Raw genomic sequence first — 5214 nt, forward strand, 5'->3', positions numbered from 1 at the left:
TGTTTTTTAGTTATAGAAATGTTAGAAATTATTCTGTTTTTTAGTTATATAAATATTAGAAATGTTAGTTTTATAGAAATGTTATAAATGTTTTCTGTTTTTTAGTTATAGAAATATTTATAGAAATGTTAGCAATTTTTCTGTTTTTTAGTTATATAAATATTAGAATTGTTATGGAAATGTTAGTTATATAATCATGAAATTTTAGAATTAGTTTTAGTTAGATGAATTAAATTAATGTCAAATTGTTAGAATTTGCATAAAATTTAGAATTTTAGTTATCACAATCCAATCATTTAAAAAATGTTACTTTTTGCGGGCATATAGTATTTGTTCTCGACGATATGCCCGGCCCGCATCCTCGCCGTCGACCCGTTCGCGATGATGTCATGCTTCAGGGGACCCATGTTCGGGACTGGGCTCCGCCGGGCTGGCACTGGGAGGTGCTACCTGGAGGGGCGCGCCGCTTGGTGAGGAACCCGACCTCGGGTCCCATCGTCGACCCTGATCTTCTTTGGTGGCGTTCGCGTGGGCCACATTCGGTGCAGAGGCAGCCGGCCCCGCCCGCCGTGTCAGGGAGGAAGATGAGCACGTCCATCGCTACATGGCTGCTATGGACGACGTCAGATTCTCCACTACTTGGCGGGTTCTTTGGGCAGATGACCGGAGATATGATCATGTGATGGTTCCTTCTCTTTGGGTGTGCACCGCCCGCGCCCTAGGAACCGCGAGTGACGCCCTAGATTCTTCTGTAGTACTCGATCTTTATTAGGTATCTAGCCAGTGATGTATTCGATATATAGTATTCGAGACGATGCATTCGAGATTATATATATTAAGACGATGATGTATTCGAGATTATATATTCGAGAGGATGTATTCGAGATTCAGATTTTCCTTATTGATTAATTGCATCCATGCATTGTAATTTGAATAGTAAATTGTTTTATATTTCTTCTGTATTATTAGTAAAGTAAAAGCTATGGCGGACAATACCGGCAGAGAGAGAGAAGAGGAATTGTTCAACATCATACGCAGCCCTCACAGGCTAGATGATCTGAATGAAGCAGATGACGGCTCCCAATATCTTAACACTACCAGAGAGGGTGATGAAAAGATATTCGATCTCGACGACCGGGCTGATGAAGTCATGAACTATGATTATGATTATGACACAGACAATGCTGATCTTCAAATAACAAACACTACCGGCGAGGTATATTTATATAAGCATGCATCATGGTGATCATCACATGTTTTTTTATTAAAGATATATTAACGAATCGATCTTTCTTCTTTCAGCCCTCCGGATCGAGCAAATCTGCTTCTACAGACAGCAAGACAAAGCGAGGCCCGGGCAGATTGTTGAAGGATGGTGTAAAGTACCACATCGAATCCATCAAACCTAGTGGCGAACCCCTCACGCCTAAGAACATTGCGAACAAGTGGACTCGTCAGTGCGGAGTTCTTGTGAAGGACAAACTCCCGATCTCCATTCAAGAATGGAAAGAGCCAAAGACTAAACGTCCAGGTGTTACTTGGGTCGATGGCAGAGCCAAAGAAGACCTGGTGAAATCTCTGATGGAACATTTTACCCTACCAGATCATTTCACTAAAGCACATGTGGACAAAGTCAAGGCCGCTGCTCTTAATAAGATGGCAATTACATTCAACACCCACAAGAAAACTGTATGGGCCAACTACCTCGCTAATGAAAGGAAGACTCCAGATTTCAAGGGAACACTGGAGAAGCAAAGAGAACATTGGGACGATTTCGTGACCTTCAAGGATTCAGAAATATCTAAGGAACGGTCGATGAAAAACAAGGCAAATGCCGCAAGAATGACGCAGTTCCATAGGCTGGGTCCAGGTGGCTACGTGGTGGCATTGCCTAAGTGGGATAAGTCTGAGCAAGAGATGGAGGATGCAGGGGTCACTTCGGTTACCCGGCACTGGCCCCCCAGGTGCAGAACTTGGTTCTATGCGCATGGGGGGGCGTTGGACCCGAAGACATGCATGGTTTCGAAGAAGGCAAGTCTAAAAGGAGCCGAACAAAAGATAATTGACGCAATAGAAGAAGCTCGAGCGGGGGTGTTCACGCCCAATAGAGAGAACGACGAGCTTACGCGCGCCCTGGGAAATCCTGAACACCCAGGAAGAACACGAGGCATGGGTGTTATTCCCTGGTATGAGGGCTTTTCGGACTGGAATGATGACTACAGGTCCCGGGCAAGAAAGAAGATGGAGGAGGAGAAGAAGAGGAAGCTGGAGGAGGAGCAGAGGAAGCAGGACGCAGAACGCCTTCAAGGCCTAGAAGCAAGGCACGCGGACCTGGCACTCAAATTCCAGCAGTAGTAGCAGCAGCAGATCGACTCACTTAGCCAGGAAAGGGGGTCTCAGCAGCGGCAGCAGCAAGCAGATGATCGTCCAGCATTGGATAGCACCGTCCCATCCATGCCGAGAAGCAGCGTTGGTTCTGCCCCAGGCAACACACTACTGGATAAATACCCTGTGGCTGACATCATAGAGAACACTAACTGCGAGCTACACTCCAAAATGAAGAACATATCCATGAAGGTGGCGGACGGCGTTGCTTTTCCAGTTACCCCCGAAGCAACCTACCATTGCATCCCGATTCCAAAAGGCTATGCTCGTGTCATGGTTGATGAAGTGGTGGACCCATATTCGGGGCTAACGCTTGACATTCCTGGAGGTCAAGACGAGCGCACACTCGGAGAGGCCATACATCGTATCATCCTATGGAGAAAGGATTGCATAATCTTTCAAAGTCCACCGACACCGCGTCGTCTGCCGACTCCTCGAAGTCCGCCACCGAGTCAGCAGACTCCCGCTCCTCCAAGTCCACGAACGCGTGAGACGACTCCTCCTTGAAGTCCGCCACCTCCTCCAAGTCCCCGAACGCGTGAGCTGACTCCTCCGGTTTCAAGCCCGGCACAGCGTCATGCCACTTCTCCGGTTGCAAGTCTGGCACCGTGTCAGGCCACACCTCCTGATTCAAGTCCGGCACATCGTCAGGCCACTTCTCCTGGTCCAACTCCACGTCAGCCGTCTCCGCCGTCTCAGCAATCGCAGAAGAGACATCCCGCACCTTTGGTGCGTAGCAGTATGAGTCGAGGTAGTTCAGGAAGTACATGCGAAGGCAAGCGATATAAATATGGTCCAAGCCTTGCTCCTCTTCCTCAGAGGCCTTACGACATGACTAAGGAGCAAAACACAGCCATAGTGCAAGCCCAAGTGGACGCCCATTTTGGACCGAAACCGGAACCGCCGCCAAAGGAGAAAGTGCCTGAGAAAGTAATTGACCACTTCATTCGTATGGCTAGAGAACCAGCTCCCAAGCCTGTTGACTCGGACTATGAGCGCCAAATCAGGAAGGCACATCGAGCACGACTACAGAAGGAAGCGAGCTCAAGCTCGAGCCAACAAGCAGCTGGCAAAAAATGCAGGAAAACCGTTCCCCAGTTGGAAGAACAGGCGGCGCAAGCGATCCCCCCCGCTTGTTGTGCCAACAACACATGAGAGGAGTAGTATGCGCGCCAAATATTATTGTAGGCAAACCGTTAGTGTTCCCAGCATGGCGATGTGGTAATAACAGAGGATCATATAATGCAGGCTCAAATGCTCAATATCTCTGTTGGACAACTCCTCGAAATCGAGCCCATGCCTACGCTTAAAGAATCGGAAAAAGTATGACAATATGTCCGGGGCAAACCTTTGGTCCATCCAGACAAGGTCAAGGACCTCCCAACGAGAATGTATCAATTGCATCAATGGTACATGAACATTACCAAGATTTCCAATCGAGAGTCCCTCATAGTGAATGTCAAGCATGAGCATTATTACCATGAGAAAGCTCTGGCCATTGAGTATCCAGAACTATTTCGGTTATTTAATCAAGACACACTCGACAAGTCTATCGTCAGTTGCTATTGTCTGTAAGTGATTTCTTTCTGTAACTTAAGTCTCAAGCTAGTTATGTAGTGATAATTTTGATCAATCATTACATGTAATTATCCTCACTATATTCTTTTTTTGTGGTATTATATGCAGGATGAAGATATATGAAATGAAAAAAGCTGGACGCTATGGCGTTGGGTTCATTGACCCAAATACCATTAATCAGGACATATGGGAGTTTGACCATTGTAAAGCTGCTCTAGAGGAAAGCATGCTAGAGTTCTTGAAGCGCCTCAATACATTCGAAGATATACTACTTCCTTATAATTTCCCGTGAGTCACACTGTCTTGTACTATAAATTCTGTTTTTGCTTACTAGCTAGCTAGATGTTAATAATTAAGTGTATACGGTTTACGGTAGTTGATTAATTTTATGCACATGCCCGCTTAATTAAAACATGCAAACGTGTGCGTATGCAGTTGGCACTGGGTCTTGATAGACATTAAAGTTGAGGAAGGAAAAGTTGAATTACTGGACTCACTAACTAAAGAAGATAAAGACTACACCATCGTGAAGGGGATAGTCAACAGGTAATTTTAATCATTATTAACTATTAGTTCCTGATATGAACTATTTAATAACCCCTTTATTAATTTTCTTTGCCGGCGGGCAGGGCATGGGCAAAGTCCATCGCGGTGACTCCAGGAGAATGGCCAAAAAAATTGTTTTGGCATCGACCCAAGGTAAGTAATTAAGTAGTACTAGCTAGCTACCATCTCTTTAATTCTTGTTTCAATATCATTAATTAATTATTATGCTTGATTAATCATTATCTGATTCAATTCCATTCTCGTAAAGGCGCTGAGGCAGGCGAAAGGGAATAATCTGTGTGCATACTACGTTTGCGAGAACATTCGCATGATGACGTGCGAAATGAGCAGATCTGATAGACAGGACTGGGTACGTTTTTGTCAGAACACTGTCACACCATTATCGATATCTAGTCACACAACTAACATACATGCATATTGATCTCCTTCTTAATAGTTCAGATCGGTGCGGGATAAGCTCTTACCATCGGACCGCATACAAACACTTCAAGAGGAAATAGCCGGATTTTTGCTTGACCAGGTCATAAATCCAAAAGGAGAATACTATTATCCGCTACCGCCCCCATGAACTACTTGTCATCGTGCTCCGAAGGCACCAAGGCAACATGTAGTAGAAATTGTATATGTATATACATGTGTATATGTGTGAATAGTTAATGGTGTTGGCTGTGAGACATTCGATGA

Source organism: Triticum aestivum, chromosome 6B, assembly GCF_018294505.1.
Source record: "Triticum aestivum cultivar Chinese Spring chromosome 6B, IWGSC CS RefSeq v2.1, whole genome shotgun sequence".
NCBI lineage: Eukaryota > Viridiplantae > Streptophyta > Magnoliopsida > Poales > Poaceae > Triticum > Triticum aestivum.